An 18,724-nucleotide genomic window follows, 5' to 3' on the forward strand; every position below is an offset into this window, starting at 1 on the left:
AAAAGACAGATGCAAATATAGTCAATAATAATCTTTCTATCAGAATTAACAACTAATTAATACACAAAAGAATAAGTAGTACAGCCAGTAGTTTTGTTTGTATGTGCTAGCAACTGGCTTGATCACAAGGCATACATACCTCAAATATTTGAGACCTTTATCTACATCTTGGACAAGTGTTATCTGGTGCCTCCCTGAAGAGAACATCTGCACCTAGAATAATTAATCTCATAATGACTATACAACTCACACTATATTGTTCCCAAACGGTCAGGAATAAAGTAAAAAGCTGAGTCAGGTAATTAAATATTTTATTTAAATGTCATCAAACCAATGGTTTTCATTAACGTAATCCCAACAATGATGTTGGTATTTTGTGTCAGCATTGATAAATATTACAATTACAAAAGAGTATTAGAGCCCATTAAGTTTTAACGTGTTGTGTTGCTTCTTTTCCCAATGTGGAAGTCAGTTTGGCTAGTAAATGCTATGAAAAATTCATTTCTGCTACCTTTTGAATCTCAAATACATAGCAGAGTACTTGACACAGGCAATATCAATAAATATTAGCTAAATGGGTAAATAAATGCATGTTCACATTAAGTAGAACAAATTGAAAAGAAATAAGTAGAAAAGTAATAATTTTTTAGTGCCCACTTACATGGTGCCAGGTATATGCTTTACATTGTATATCTCACCTATTCTCAGCAAGTGTTCAAGCATTAGGACTTTGGAAGTGTAAAATGAATTGCTTAATTAATTGTTAACAATCAGAATTCAACATTTCATTTTTAATAAAGCAACAATAGAGAAAATTCATTTTTATACCTAATTACTTCACCTTTAATTACTGCATTGAGAAAAGTCTCCTTACCCTGTATAAAATGATTTTCTTTCCATGACTATTAAAACCATTTTTGCTAATTTGTGTTGCATTTGAGTTCCAGAATTAATAGTAAATACTTTGTCAGGGAAAAAGGAAAATGCCTCATAGATTTCCAAAGGTTGTAATCTTTAAAGGTAAGGATACCCTAGAAGAAGGCATTTGAAGGATTGATAGAAAATTGTAATTATAACTATTGATCATCTTATTCCGCTCTTCTCTCTAAGAATGAAAAGGAGGGGAATTGACAAAAGGTTATTTCTTGTGAGTAATCTCAAGGAAACATACATCTTCAAGTGTTGTTTTCCTAGAGTAATAGCAAAATGAACTAAGGTGTTTTGATTCTTGAGCCCAGAGGGCTCCATTCTGATGTAAATTGATTTCTATTGTTTCTCCTACTGAGAATATGTGTCTCCAGTGCAGTTACTCTTACATGATTTAATTAATGAGCATGAGTCAAATGTATTCAGAGTTTATCCAAGAATAGTGAATTCTAGCAACACTTTCAAGCTATTTGAAATCATTGTTTTACATTGCTGTTCTAAAAAGTGAGACCTGCCACCGTGCTGCATACTTGAGGGGGATGGGGAACAAAAACAAAAACAAGAAACTACATGCAAATGAGTTTTCCCAAATTTATGGGATAAGTGAGACCAAAGCGCTAGAGAAATCCATTTTTTAATGACCCACGATTGAACTGTGATTTTCTCTGCGCCCGTATCACAGAATATACTTGAATCTGGTTCAATATTTTTACCTCTGACTTTATAAAAATACTATTGGGTTCTAGGAAATCCCATGAAGGCTGACTCGTCAAATAAGTATAAATTTTCTTCTTTAAAAGTTCACATCTGTTATGACAAAAAACAAACAAAAAAAGCCCCATATTTGATCTATCTTTCATTATTATGGTTTCAGTGTACTTCAGTTCAGTAAACATCCTCTAAGTACTTCTGCTAGGAGGCAGGATTCAGAGACAAAGCCCAGTCCCATTTCTTTCTAGAGCTTATGTCAGCTGTAATTCCACTCATTTTGAGAGCCCCCTTACATTTTACTCATCAGGGAAAGCCACTGATTGATAGTTTGATGGATGGTTGTACTACACCATTTTTCATTGAGATCAACCGCATTGCTTTTCATTGTAGTTAAAGTGTAAGCTCCTTGAGGACTGCGTTTATTCACTCACTGTTCTCGCCCTGGTGCCCAGTGAAAGCCTGACACCTCATCAAGTTTTAATGCTCAAGCATTGAACGGATAGATGTCTTTTGTGGAATGAAAGAAAATTCTTTCTCCAGGTGTTATCATTCCTGAGGAGGATGAAGTATTCAAAGAATTTAGAAGTTTGCCTTCTCTTTCAGAATTTTAATACATTCTTGGGCAACAATCAGAGCTGTTAAAAAAAAAAAATCTCATTTCTATGTGTTTGTGCAAGTTTCTTTATTCCATTGTTTAAGATATTTCATCTGGTTTCTTTCCTTCTCAAATTGTTTGATGTGAACTGATGTATATCAGTCATCCATCCTCAAGAGTTCTTCTCACTGCTTAAGCATGTCATAGATAGCAGAAGAAGAAACTCTATCATCATGTTGGAATAGCTTTAAAAATGTCAATGAAAAGAGTTCAGAAACAGGAATACTCAATAAGTCCGCCTGGCCAGCGTGATAAGCTATGACTTTATACCCGCAAGCATGAATTAAAACGTTCATCCCAACAGCTTTGTTGTAACTATGGTTTTATCACAAATCCTCAGTGTTTCATTTTTCATCATTTGCCAAATGTGCTGCCTATACACATGGTAATGATTCACTTTGAATATTCAAATACTTGTGCTTTCTATTGCGCTTTATAATTAAAATAATAACAAAATGATTTTGGTATCTGTTGGCAGTTTCACTATCCCCATGATGTTTCTTAAGGGATCTTTATACTTCTGATGGGTAAGAGGGAGGGAATGGTCTTCTCTGTGAGTGTGTTATTACAGAGATACAAAACATGAAACAGCATGTTTTTGGCACCTATGAACTAAAAAAAAAAAAAAATCTGAAAAAAAAATGTGTGTTGGATGGGTACATATTTTCTGTTATTTCATTCAGAAGAAAATATGGCTCTTTATATTGCTCAAGGTAGTCTTCATAGGGGTTGTATACCCTCCAGTTCAAATTTACCAACAGAAATAAATTTATTTAAAACAAAACAAAACAAAAACACTTAAAAATATTCAAATTATTTCAGTGGAAACTACTAATCTCAAGGGAAATAGACTTAAGCTACTTTTTCTAATGTTCTGAGTAGCTGCCTATCTTTGCAGGGCAATTTTCTTCAACTTTGTTATTTCTTATCATTATTAACTAACGGGATTTGGAATTCTAAGAAATGATGCTCAGTATATGAGCAGCAAATAGACAATCTACCAAAAAGCCCCTCTAAATCATAGCACTTGACTTATTAACAAGGCTGAGTTGATAACATATTTCAAATGTAAATTCAAAAACAATTTTGTTACTTCCTTTTTTTTTAAGATTTTATTTTTTTTATTTTTTTATTTTTTAAGATTTTATTTATTTATTCCTGAGAGACAAACATAGAGAGAGAGAGAGAGAGAGAGAGAGGCAGAGACACAGGCAGAAGGAGAAACAGGTTCCATGCAGGGAGCCTGATGTGGGACTTGATCCCTGGTTTCCAGGATCATGCCCTGGGCCAAAGGCGGGCTCTAAACCACTGAGCCACCCAGGGATCCCCAATTTTGTTACTTCTAAGTATATATTATAATGAGAAAATGAAAAACATAAAGTCTCACCATAGTAAATAGATGGAATTTATTTGTGATTTAAAAAAAAAAAAAACATATTAAGCCACACTGTTTTATTAAACAATCTAAATATTATTTTTGCTTACATATTGCTATTCAGGTTATCAAATTACAAAATTCCTAACTTTCTGAAATTGTTTGTGTAACGGACTCCCAAGTGGTTCAGTTGGTTAAGTGTCCAACTCTTGATTTCAGCTCAGATCATGATCTCAGGATCCTAGGATCCAGTCCTGTGTCAGGCTCTAGGTTCAATGAGAATCTGCTTGAGGATTCTTTCTCTCCCTCTCTGCCTCTCCCTGTAAGTGTGCTCTCTCTCTCTCAAATAAATAAAAAAATATTTTTTTAAAAATAGAAATAGTTCGTATACCTCTGGAAAACAAAAACAAAAGAGAAACCTACTTTATGTCCTTCTCCCTAAAAACAGTTTACAATAAAAATAAAGAGATATCCTTTACTCTGTAAATAAATCCTTTTGTAGGTTTATTGGTGTGTGTGAATTTGGTTTAAGGTACCTTATTGTTTACATCAGCCATGCAGAGGGAGCCTCTCCCATCCCACACAGTACATATATACATTACAGCAAAAACTATAGGAATTCATTTAAGAAAGAAACCAGGAGGGACGCCTGGGTGGCTCAGCAGTTGAGCATCTGCCTTTGGCTCAGGGAGTGATTCTGGAGTCCCAGGATTGAGTCCCGTATCAGGCTCCCTGCCTGGAGCCTGCTTCTTTCTCCCTCTGCTTATGTCTCTGCCTCTCTCTCTCTCTCTGTGTCTCTCATGAATAAATAAATAAAATCTTAAAAAAAAAAAAAAGAAAGAAACCAAGAGTCAGCCATGTTATTCATACTAGTGAAGTGCCTAGGAGAGTCATCAAAATGAAATGTAGATAGTCAGTGAGAGAATTAAAAAAAAAAAAAAATCCAGATTCTATGATTAAAGAATGAGTGAGCTAATGAAGCCAGAGAAATGAGTTTGGTACTGACTCAGACAGCAATGAGCTTTACTCTCTTTTAGAAAGAACCTCAGAGGATAGCTCAACTCAAGTCAATGCTTAAGGTAGCAAAGAGGAAAGAAAAACACAAAATATGTGCATCATTTTGAAATTATTTTCTATCATAAATGTAATCATCTCAAATAACTGTGCTGATTTGTTATGATCATCTTTATCTTTTATTGTCTCATGAAGAAGAGAATTTATGCAAGAAATTGTCTTAATCTTCTGCTTTGAAAAGAAATTGTGTTGGTAAAACAATTTACCAGAAATAAAGACAAAATGTACATTTTATTAATAAGTGAAAGACATTGGCTTTGGTACCTGGGATGGAAAAACTGACAAAGATCTCAAAGTCTCCATTTTTACCAATGAAAGCATTGAATTAGGTGATCACACAGGTCTCCTGTAACTGTGAGATTCCATGAGTTATGTAAGTTATTAAAGAAGCATCATTATGTAGGTCACGGAAGTTACACAGATACCAATAACCTACAGCAGCATCTGACTTTTCTTCTACATTATATTATGGTATATAATGTAGATGATAGTAGATAAGAAGGTTTGTGGGGCAGGTGAAAGAATAACTATAAAGCTGTTAGGTCAAGGAGTTATGTGATTGAGAATGTATCAGTCGCTAAGGTCCCAGAGTTAATTAGACCCATGAATTTAAAAAAAAAAAAAAAAATCAATCATATAATTACAGGTTGCAATGGAAATATTTGGCCCAAAAAGTAAAAAATAGCCAAAGCCACCTGCCCTCACCAACAAATTATATAATCAAGCAGAGGCATTGTTACTCGAATTTTTTTCCGTAGTAGCTTTGTGAACCTGGGTGCCATGAATGATCTCATATAATCTCATATTTGTGCTCATGCTAATTGGTGCTACTACTCACAGGAGCACCTTCCCAGGGAAGGAAGAGGCCCATAGAATCCTTAGGAAAAAAATACAAATAGGTAGAAAGATTTGCTTTCAAAAACGTCCATTGCCGGCTCCCTCGCTCTCGCTCTCTGCCATAGTATTTAGTGAATGCCAACTACATGCCAGGATGTGAGCTCTTTGGATGACCTACTTAAAGTCGGCTTGCACTTCGTCAGTTCAAAATCAAAGCCTTGCGAGGCTGAACGAGGACTCTGGAGGTCGTTTATCTCAGACCCCTGCCTGGAGGAGTCACTGTTCTAACCCATCCTAGACGGAGGTTGGACGAGGAGTTGCTTCCAAAGGACCCCAGGGTGCTACAGAAGCTGTGCTGGTGACTCAGTTCTCTGCATTCTCCTTCGCAGCCAGGGCCCAATCAAAGTTCCTGAGAGGTGCAAAGGCCACCGCACGTTTAGATGTTCTGCCTTTCAAATGTACTCGAAATGAGTTTCTCACAATGAGCGGCCATTTAAAACTTCCTAGGCTACCTGAAAACCACAGATTTAACTGTTCCTTTAAAGAGCTGAATTCCACTTGGCAGATAGAGTCCTCTTTCTATTCCTTACAGTATCAGTTCACTTGCCAGTCCTCCACTTTCTCTCATGTTGGGCATCTTTAGTCATTGATTTCCCCTAGGGGGGGAGGCTGGTTGTGCATATTGATGAGTAACTTGTGAGTGTGTCAAAGATGAAAGTCACAGGGGCACTGAAGTGTACTTTGTGTGAAATAAAAATGAAAAGTGGGAATAAAAAACAAAAAGTGGGTCAAATATTGGCAAGTAACGTCTTCCTTTGGTTGCCGTGTGGGTTTGTGTGGATGAAATTCACCATATGTAAGTAAGCCTTTTTCTCATCTTTCTGAAGATCCCTTGAGAAACATCTTTGCACTGAGAAAAATGATCCTCCGTCACAGACTGACCCTATCTCCAAATCCAGGTAAGTCAAATCCCAGTCACCAATAGATACCATGGATCTCAAGAGGAGCAAGAGGAAGGCCAATTAATAGGTCTTTGTCAATCCAATCAGACTACTGACAAAATCATTACAAGTCTTTGTCAATTCAATCAGGCTACTGAAAAAATTCAGAACAAATGAACAAATATTAAAGAACAAATATGTTTCCTTCATTTTTACACTCAAGAATAAATATAATCCTCTCAAAAAACTAATGGCATTGATAATATGTGTTCAACCAGATGGATAGATCATACATGAGAGGTAATCTTCTGGTTGTATCTGTGCTGTACATACATGGAACATTCCCCTACTGAGAAATCTTAGGAAGAAGGAAAATGTGACTCCATGATAAACATATGGGATCTGTCTGATATAGGAAGAAGATTCAATTAAACATAAATTCTGTTTTCTTACTATTCACACCAGAGTCCTCTCCTGGAAGGAAAGATCCAAACTCTGTTTACATAAGATGCTGAAAGAGATCATTTAACCTGATTTTGTGAAATTTTGGTGCTATGGACATTGTGTTTGCCTTCCATTTCTAAAGATCTTTAATGATTTTGGTGTATTATAAAGACAGCTCTGAAATTAGTGGACAGAAGTCACATAAAAAAACAACATTTAACTACTTAGAAAATATATCTAGTATTTTACATTTACACGTCTTAGGAGTCAGCAAACTTTTTTTCTGTGAAGAGCCAAATAGTAAATATTTTTGGCTCTGCAGGTTTCTATCACTCTTCAATTTTGCTGTTACGGCACAATAAAGAGCAGCTATAGACAGAGCATGAATAATTGATACAGCTGGATTTCGCTCATTGTGTACCCCATTTGGCTCATGGGTTAGACTATTCTAATCCTTTCCTTAGACCATAAAATTTTCAAGAAATATCAAAGATTTAAATGTAAAATAATAAAACCATAAAATTATTAAAAGAAAACTGTATAGGAAAATCTTCTAATCTTGATGTCAAAACATATCTTTAAGTGTTATCCCAAGCCCAGAAATTAAGAAGACTAAGAAATTTGACCACATAAAATTAAAGAAAAACAATAAACATGACACCCCCCCCAAAGAGGACAAATAACAAACTAGAGAAAAACTTATTTGCAGATAGACTGATATCCTACTATATAAAAAAGTCTTCCCTAAAAAGAAAAAGGGCAAGAGATGAGGAGAGAGCCCATAGACAATAAATATAAATGAGTCTTAAACACAGAACTCATATGCCCAGCATTGTTCATGTTAGAAAAGTTTGAATTTGAGAAAATAAAATGAATTATCATGTTTCAAGTCTAAGATTGTCAAAGATCAAAAAATTTGACCAAATGTATTCAGGAGGGTGTGTTGAAACAGGACCACTTGAACACTGCTGCTGTTGGTGGATGTCAATTTATTTTCTACGGAGAGCAATAAATGTTTCACTTAACTTTACATGATAAGTTTCAAAATAATGAGTAGTTGATATGTATATATACTTTTTCACTGATATTTTAAAGTTTGTTTTGATTTAAGTTTAACATTTATTTGATAAAAATCTAAAAAGCAATAAAAATCTTTAATTAGTACATAAAGCATCTGTAGGCAATAAACCTATCCTCAATTTATTTCCTCGAAAGTCATCACAGTTCTAGGCAGATAAAAGTTTTTAAAGTATTGTCAAACTCATTATTTGAATGTCTTCCAACCTGCATTTCAAATGACAGCTTTGCAGAACTCTATGACATCACCTAAAGATAGTAGCAGATTATCCCTATTTCTTGCAGTTTTCAGATAATTCATGACTTCTAATTTTCAAAGTATGTTTGACTATGAATGCTCTGGGACATGTTTCTGCATTTGAATTTCTTTGCCCTTCTACTTTTTTTTTTTCAATAATTCTTCACTGTTATCAATCCTGCTCTGACTTGCTACCTATAAAAACCCTCACGTCACCACTTTTACCTCTGAGTGATCATACAGCCCTGTGTGGTGTTCTAGAGGAGACTGGTACCCTTACCTTTACCTACTATCCTCATGTTGTTGGATGAATTGTGAAGTGAAGACAATTATCTTCAGGATGTGTCGCCACTGCAGACTGGAGAGGGTTGAAGCTAAATGTAAGGTTCTTGTTTTCCATATTGAACAATATGGGCTGGTAGCAGGCAATCAAGCATCCACTGAAAATGTTTAGCACTGAAATGATCTGATAAGATATATGACTCAGAAACAGCTCAGACAGATGTGTGGAGGCTGGATTTGATGACAGAGATTGCAGGTAGAACTTTCAATGGGAAGGCTGTTACGTAGCCCACATAAAAGGAAGGAAGATAATGACTGACAATAGAAGTTGACAATCAAAATTGCTAAATTAATTTCTAAGGCCATGTGAGTATCTGAAAGAGTGTTTACTTATGTGGAGTGTTATTTTGCCCACTCACTCTAACAGCTGTTTTAAAACAGCATACATACTGCTGATCGGTAACTGTATTCACTTTCTTTTTTTTTTTTTTTTTTTTTTTTTTTTTTTTTTTTTTTTTAAATTTTTTATTTTTTATTTATGATAGGCACACAGTGAGAGAGAGAGAGGCAGAGACACAGGCAGAGGGAGAAGCAGGCTCCATGCACCGGGAGCCCGACGTGGGATTCGATCCCGGGTCTCCAGGATCGCGCCCTGGGCCAAAGGCAGGCGCTAAACCGCTGCGCCACCCAGGGATCCCCTGTATTCACTTTCTGAGGAGAGATTTAAGGAAAGACTCATTCTCCATCCGGTTTGAATAACATAGCTGCCATCTGCTTAGCATCAAGGCCCTTTTCATGATTAAAAAGAAGAAGAAGAAGAAAAGAAACCATCAACGTCACCTGCTTCGCTACAGATAATACCATATTCCTGTTAATTTTGTAAGTTTTCTTATATTTCAGATAAGTTTGAAACCTTATCATTTATACTTTCCCTGTAAAAAAGAAAAAAAAGAAAAAAAAGAGTTTTCACCAGATCTTTTAATGAAGGTATTGTTTCAAACTGCACAAATGCTACTTGAAGCATGTGGGAACACTGTAGCCTTCGAGAAGAAAGTGTTTCAGCAAATAATGAAACAAAACCCTCCATCTGGATGAGAAGTGTCGCATGAACGCAGCCATTTAATTGGATAGCACATTGCTGGAATTTTTCAACTCATTTGTAAGAACAGACACCAGCACCCAGGCCACTTCTCTCCAGTTTGCCTAAGTCAAGCAGACAGTCTGAACATAAGGAATGGTTAATTGTTTCCCCCCAACTCTATAAAATGTCCAGAATTATAAGAGAGTGGAGGTGTTATCTCCAGAGATGCTGTGTTTGCTTAATAGGATTCATGCAGACATAATTTAAGCACTAGTTAGCGTATTGACATTGATGATCTATGCATTTCTATGATTCTTTGTCCTGAATATAATCCTGATCAATCAGAGAAGTTGCAGGTCAGGACTCTGGGCCCGACTCCCAGGCTTGCATCTAACTTCATCACCTCAGATTTCGTCAACTGTGGATAAGTTATTTTAGTCTCTAAACACCTCGGTTTTCTCATATGTAAATTGTAGATGACAATATTAGTTACTTCATATGGTGTTTTGTGAGTCGTCGGGGAGTAAATACGTGTAAAGTGCTCAAATATGTCATAGCACATAGTAAGCGTTTAGCCAATGTAGCAATTATTGTTTTTAGTTCCTCCATATGGGGACAGAATTGGCTGAGGCCATTAGACAGATTGCTGACTTTTGAGACGAATTTAAACTACTTTCAGAAAAACACCAGTCTCTGAACATTTCTAATTCCGATCAGCTAAGAAGTCAATCTTATTAGGGCATCTTGGTTAAAACTTCCCTCTAGGAATAGTGAAGACGGGTTTGTGAGGTGAGGACCACCTTGGGAGAAAAGGTATCTGCTTCAGGGTCAGTCATGTCCATATCTTCTAAGATGGTTTTCATCCTCCTTGACAAAAGCCTTTTGTTCTTATTTTGCTATATGAACCCTAAAGGAAGAATCTTGCCTGTGTTATGACTGTACTCAGCCGGTCATGCCACCCCCTCAAACCAAAAGGGGATTTGACTGCTCAGGAAAGCACAGAAGATGTATCACAAAGACTGAAACTAATAGGATTAAATAGGAAGAGCAGAAACCAAATTATATGTTGGCCCTTTCCTTCACATAATTCACCGTAATAAGCAGCTCATTCCTTTCTTGAAAAACTTCCACAAATCTTGCCCTTCTCATTTGGTCAGAAGGGAAAAGAAACTTCTATTTCAATACCTTTTTTGTAGGTCAAACAGCACTATAAAGAATTGAAGGAAGTTTGGGAAATAATTTAATAACGAACAGAAAAAGTGCTCTCTGCAAAGAGCATCTATAGGAATCCCAAGAGGTCACTCAAGGGACTGGAGTTGCCTGACATATTTTTTCTCGAGAAGATTTCTCATTTCCCAATAAGAATATTGGTATTCATTATTCCATGAACTTTGCTACTGTTCTGTCTTTGTGTAACTTCAAGTACATCCTTTTTTTTGTGAGTTCATGAGTTTTACAGTTAACTTTGAATATGCTAGTCGAGAGAGAAGAGAATATGGAAAGTGAATATCTTCAAATCTCTTTTCGGGAACTGAAGTCTTCTTCCACGGTGGGCAAATGCTGTAGCTAGTGCATGTGATAATTTTATGGGAATTAGAAACGGAACCTCTCCAGGTACAAACCTGCGCCAAGACAAGTGGCAGAGCAAACAGAGCTAGCACTTGACTCTTGAGTGCCCTTGTGCAGTGCACGATCTATACAACCTCATGTGGCAGCTTGAACTTTGAAGACAACAAAATTTTACTTGACAATTCTATTTTGTAAGTTGGCAGTAAGGCCACACCTTGTGCTGCTGGGAAACTCGCATTTTACTTTAGTCAATCACTAAATTTTTAACATATAAAACAGTTGAATATATAGCATCCATAATCCTAGTTTCTTCTTACAATTATATCTGTTTTGTATGTTAAATACTTACCGTACTTATTATGTATGCTTTCTACCAAGGCACATATATTTGTTTTATTTCCTTATCTTATCCATAAATATAGCATACCTCATTTTATTGTGCTTTGCTTTATTGTACTTTTCAGATATTCTTTTTTTTTTTTTTTTTTTTTTTTTACAAACAAGTTTTGTGACAATCCTACCTTGAGCAAGTCTATCAGCACCATTTTTCCAACAACATTTGCTCACTTCATGTCTCTATGCCATCACTTTGGTGATTTTTGCAATATTTCGAATTTCTTCATTATTTTATTTGTAATGATCTGTGATCAGTGATTACAGTTCACTTAAAGCTCAGATGACAGCATTTTATTAGCAATAAAGTGCTTTTTAAGTAAGATGTATATTTTTTAGACATATACTATTGAGCACTTAATAGACTATAGGTTATGGTAAACATTTTTACATGCACTGGAAAACTAAAAAGTTAGTTTGACTGGCTTTATCGTGATACTCACTTAATTGCAATGGTCTGGAACCAAACCTGCAATATCTCTGAGATATACCTGCATGATTAAGGGCACAGCCTCCACACTGCAAGTCTGCCCAAGAATTTAGACACTATTCACAAGTTTGGGGGTTTTGAGGACCATCCTTAATTCAGACCAGCTGGCTAAAAATGTGGGGGTTCCCATGACCATCCTCACATTTAATAATTTCCCTCACAATACTCAGGAAAGCACTATATTTACTATTAGTTTTATTGTGGCAAAATGACTTTATTATGAACACAGGAGGCAGAATTTAAGACTGGGAAGAGTATTTCAAATGCAAAGCTTCTTTGTCCCAAGGGATATGTTTACCTTCCTGGCACTGAAGTGTAACAATGTGTGCATGAAATATTGCCAAATCTGGATGCTCACACTAGCTCTACTGTCCAGAGATTTTATTGAGGCTTCATAAGGTTGACATAGATGATTTACTGCCCACATGGTTGAATGCAATCTCTAGTCCCAACCCTTGGGGATCAGACTGATTTCATATAGCCAACAGTTCTAACTCTCTGATCACATGGTTGGTATTTCTGGACCTGACCAGTCCCCACAATGAGTCATCTATTTAGCAAAATGATCATTTGGGATCTGAGGACCCTAACCTACCACCAATCATCTTGTTAGCATAACCTATCAGCTGTGGCCCCAGAAGCCGCCGTGATGAATAAAGACATTCCAACACTCAGATTATTTCAAGCGTTTAGAAGTTAACTCCCAGGAGCCAGGACTAAGGCCAAGTGAACCTTTCTGGGTGAAGTTAATTCTTCACTACACATTTGCCTAAAAATTTTTTCTTTTCTTTTTTTCTTTTCTTTTTTCTTCTTTTCTTCTCTTTCTTTTTTTTCTTTCTTCTTTCTTTTTCCTTCCTTCTTTCCTTCCTTCCTTCCTTCCTTCCTTCCTTCCTTCCTTCCTTCCTTCCTTCCTTCCTCCCTAATGGATTCTGGACCCATGTAAGCTATAATTTCTCATTATAATAGTGATAGAGAAACATTGAATTACCTGTCAAAAATAGCATTCAAAAAAGAGCAGAAATAGAAGAAATGGGAAACCTACAAGTTGAATCATAAGCCTGATTCAACCATTTCTTTCTATCCAATGACATATTCAATTAATAGACCTCCTGTCCATGCCCAACATTACATATACCTGTGAGCAAGAAAACAGCTTAGCAATGCTGAAAGAGGCAATGTATTCCCTTTTTGGCCAAGAGGTTAGAATTCAAGAAGAGCTTCTTAGCTTATCCTGACAGCTTGACTCAGAGCACAGAGTTGAGGTCCAGAACCATGAGTGTCTCTTTCCAGCTGGCTTAAAGTTTGAAAGTGCATCAGCTTGATGTGGGCTGATCCAACAATGCTAATGCGTTGCCATTGGGACAATAAACCAGGACATTAGAATCCTGGGTACCCTGAGATGATATTGAGAGAAAGGTCAGCCATCTGGCTGCTACATCAGGTTTTACTAGTTTTAATTGACCCTTCTTTCTGTCCTATCTGTTTTTCTATTCATAAACTCACAACTGACATTTCAACCGGTATTATGCAGACTAAATGTCTGAGAACTCACTGTCCCAAGAGCTGGACTGGTGACTGACAAATGCTTAGTTCTTTTAGAGGAATGTTTTGTTTCTCATTAACACATCTATGTTATATTCAATATTCCACACATGTCTGAATAGTAGAGAAAATCGATTTTATTTCATCTAAAAGACTAATTGTGATGATATGAAAAAATGTGGTAAGGACCATAGGATTGTAAGAAGAATTAGTTCTAAATATTTCTCTAAATATCTTTAATTTCCAGACTTAGTAGCTATAAAATAGAACTAGAAAGGACCATATCCCAAAAGAATTATAAGAATTGTTTAATATAAATTGTTTAGGTGCATATCTGACTCGTGGTAAATGCAGAACAAATAATAGCTGTTATTTTATGGGCAATAGCATTTTTATTGAGTAATATTCATATATGGGAAGACAAGGATAGCCAATACTCAACATTTTTTTGACTTGGAGTATGGGAAACCTATCAATCAGTAGTCAAATTAAGCCTACATATCCTCAATCAACTTGTAAACTCTAAATCTAGCCATGTTGGTGAAAGTAAGGAGGACACTGTGCTAAACAAAGAAATCTAGAAGAGTGGTTTGTTAAAATCCCTTTACTTCCCTCAACACCAAATCAAAGAACAGATATAATCTAGAGACTGATATAGACTACCAATATCTCAACCATTGCTGTAATCATTATCTAGTAACTGTATTAAAAGACATCGTGTTTACAATTTGCAGTAATGAACTCAGTTAAGCAATAATCTGGGTCCTTATATACTTAGACCCATTGAAGCAATTTGTTTTTATCTGGAAGTGTTAGCAGTTTGTCTTTTATTCTATACAAGTGTGTGCATTTCCCGACATTTTTGTCATGGCAACGTTCATTGCACTGAATACATTACATTACACCAGTGATAGGATGAACATGGTTGAGAAGGAAACAAGTGAAAGTACAGGCTTCTAGCCTTTGTGATCATATAAAAGGATGTAGATGAACTCATGGACCACTAACTTAACCAAAACCATTGGTGGGACAACCAACAATGAAGTCCTTAGAGATCATTGAAGGAATGGGGCTGTTTGGAGTCATTCCCAAGGTCAAAGATAATCTTAGGTTATTCCACTAAACCACAAGGAATAATAAAAAATGACTACTTCAACTACTTGATAAGGATCATAGTTTGGTATATTCTCAACTATAGCACCAAGTAATAAATCTGTCAGAAATTTGCTCTAGAGATTATTCAGGGACCAGAAAGGCTACTATCCTCCTGGCACAGTTAGGAACAGTTGGCCTTTCTTCTTGGTCCTTATTCATTAGTTAACAATTGTTGTCAATAGCGAATATGGATTTACTTGGGCATTTCCCAAAGTGGAAAAACAACACAGTGTTGTTGGGTTTCTGGAGTAAAGCAACTACCACAATCTTGTATCTTTTAAGAGGAAAGTAATAGCCTCTCCCTGGGCTCTGATAAGGTGTGAGAGACTGACTATGTCATTGTAGAGACTTAGAGCTGGAAATTGTAGTCAATCACCTACTTGTGCAATGTCCTTTCATGTGCAAATCATTTATGCTTATGTCTTCTGCACTACAACTACAGAGTTGAGGTCATATGAATCATATAGTCTAAAATATTTACTATCTTGCTCATCATACAAAATGTTTGCCAACCCCTTGTCTGAATGATGCAAGGCCCTCATCACAGGCTCTGAGAAGGATTTATGGGGACTATTTTGTCTATCAGAAAGGCTACCAAAATGAGAACATATAGAAGAAATGGAGCATAGGCACAGGTCAGGCATCATTGGAAGCTCTGAAGGAAATAATTCTTTCACCATATGTGCAGGATGCCCCAGTTTTCAATTCTTGTTTTGAATGTCCTGTACTACTTGCTTTTTTGTTTCTGTTTTTGATGGAATAATTCTGTAGCCAATGTTCTGTACTTATCAAAATATTATATGAGTTAACTTGCATACATTTCAGTAATGGGATTATTACATATTTACATTATAAAATCAATTCATATCACATATGGATTAGGTCTAATTATTACCAAAGAATACTTACATAAATAAATGAAACTGTAGTTTTAAGAGCTATTGAAGCTTTCTAAAAATTGAATAATGCAGGGAACTGAACTTAAGAGCCTGGGAAATACAGATCTCTTGGTGAAAAAATAAATTAACATTATGATATATTTAATTACCAAATATTTCAAGCATTAATAAAAAGATAGAGAAGAGCCAAGCAATGCTCAGATACACTTGGACATCATGTCCTTTAGGTCTATTTTTTCAAATGAAATATTCCAGTGACAGATGAATTCCCATGTATGATTTAAACTTTTAAAATAAATGAACATATTCACTGATTATATATAGTACCATTTTCAAGTTTTAAATGTATGTAAATTGTATCATGTTTTATATATTTTTCTTTAAAAATGTCTTAAATGCAACTTTTTGAAGTCCATTCACATTAATAGATATAGTTTGGGTTTATTCATTTTATCTGTTGTATTGTCTATTGTCATATGACTGATATTAATAGTAGCTCATAATTATTATAAGCTCACTATGTATCTGATTATATCTGAATTCTATTTATATGAATCATTTAATTTTTATACACAAAAAAACAAGAAGCGGACACAATTTTTACCTCCATTTTACAAATGAAGAAATTGAAGCATAGAGCTATAATTGCCCAAAGTTGATAGAGCTGGATTTCGTACAGTGGCAGTGTAGCTCCAAAAAAATCATTGCAAATCACTATGCCAAAACTGCCCGATTTAAGCACAATTTAAATATTTGTTCTGCTGTTAGTGGGAATTTAAGTTGATTATGATATTTGCTATTACAGACAATGCTATAGCAAACATTTTGGAGCAGGTCTTCTTATGCTACTGTGAAAACTTCTCTATGTATATTGTTGTGAAATTGCTGAGCTATAAAGTATACTCATCTTCAATTTCATTAGATATCAACAAATGTGCCATCCAATTTCATTAGGTATCAACAAATGTGTCTCCAAAATAGTTGCGTGCATTTAAAATCTCATCAATATATAAGCAAATATACTTGATATTTGTAGAGGTTTTTTTTTTTTTTTTTTTTTTTTTTTTTACCAAATCTGAAGAATTGCAAGTGACTGACTTCTGGCTTTAAAAATAGTTATTTCTTTAATTACTAACAGGTTTCAGCCACTCTTCTTATGTATTGATAATTCATAGTTCTGCTTCTAAGAATTGTTTGGTCTCTTCATGTGTCAGTTACTTACTTTTTATTAAACTTACTAAATCGTGGGGCCTTAAAAATATAAATACTAATTTTTAATTTGGTAGGTTATAAATGGTTTCTCTAATTCTGTTATCTGCTTTTAGTTTTATTGATTGTTTAACAGTTTTTAATTTTAATATTGTCAAATTTGTCTACTTCTTATGGCTATGTTTTTGTCTCTCCTGTAAGAATATTAGTTCCTCCTTCCCATCATAAGATATTCTTTTGCATTTTTTCCTAAATTTTAAAGTAGTAGCTTTCTTATTTAGATTCTCATCCTCCTGTATTTGATTTTTTTTTCAATTTTATTCAGAAATAGCTGACATCACTATATAAATTTAAGGCACACAGCATAATAGTTTGATTTACATTGTTGTGAAATTATTAAAATGATTCAGCTAACATCCATCTTCTCATCTAGTTACAATAAAGAAATGAAAAAGGGAAAAATATCCTTGTGATCTTAATATTTACTCTCTTACAACTGCACTATGTGTCATACAGCAGCATTAGCTATAGTCATCATGTTGTACGTTCATTGCTAGTACTTACTGTTGTATAACTGTATAACTTTTGACCACCTTTCTCCAATTCCCCTTCCAACACCCTCATCTTCTGCTAACTTTGGCCTCAATTTGTTCTTCTTTTTCTAGTTCCTTCAGACATAAAGTTAGGTTGTTTATTTGGGATCTTTCTTGCTCCTTAATATAGGTGTTCATTGCTATGAATTTCTCTCTTAAAAACTGCTTTTGCTGGGCAGCCCTGGTGGCTCAGCGGTTTAGTGCCACCTTCAGTTTAGGGTGTGATCCTCGAGACCTGAGATGGCGTCCCATGTCAGGCTCCCTGCATGGAGCCTGCTTCTTCCTCTGCCTGTACCTCTCTCTCTCTCTCTTTGTGTCTCTCATGAATAAATAAATAAAATCTTAAAAAAAAAAAAAAACGCTATTGCTATGTATATTGCATAAGATCTGGTATGCTGTGTTTCCATTTTTGTCTCAAAAAACTTTTTTTTAAATTTTCTCTATAATTTCTTTGATCCATTAGTTGTTCAGGGGAGTGGTGTTTAATTTATATGTGTTCACGAATTTTTTAGTTTTCTCTTTTATTGATTTCTAGATTTATACGCCCTCGTTGTCGGAGATGATACTTGGTATAATTTCAATTTTGAATTTGCTAAGACACATTTTATGGCTTAATATATCTATCCTAGAAAATGTTCCCGGGGCACTTGAGAAGAATGTATATTCTGCTTGTTGCTGGTTAGAATGTGCTGTGTATGTTTGTTATGTCCCCTTGGTCTACAGTGTTCTTCAAATCCACAGTTTCCTTATATTTTCACTGACTGGACGGTCTATCCATTGTTATGAGCAGGGTACTAAAGTTCTCAACTATTATTGTATTTTTATTTCCCCCCTCAGCTCTGTTAATTTTGCTTTGTGTATTTAGGTGCTTTAGTACTGGACACACAAATATTTAAAAATCTTATAACTTCTTGATGTACTGACCTCTCTATCATTATATTTTGGCTTTGTCTCTTTTTTCCATTTTTAGTTTAAAGTCTATTTTATCTCATGTAAATATAACCTCTGCTTGGGGCTACAGATTTTCTGTAATCCCTGTGGGGCAAGATCAGAGTAGGGGTCTCATAGAATGACCCCTATACTGGCGGAGGCTGGTTGTTCCCCCTGGGTTGTCATTTCCTACTGGAAGAACTAAAGTCTCAGAGGAGTTCTCTCTTCATGGTCTGCATTGTCTGGGGGAAGGGCAATGTGGTTAAAATGTGGCCTCTTCTCTTATCCCTCTAATGCAATCT

This window comes from Canis lupus, chromosome 19, assembly GCF_003254725.2.
Source record: "Canis lupus dingo isolate Sandy chromosome 19, ASM325472v2, whole genome shotgun sequence".
NCBI classification, from domain to species: Eukaryota; Metazoa; Chordata; class Mammalia; order Carnivora; family Canidae; genus Canis; species Canis lupus.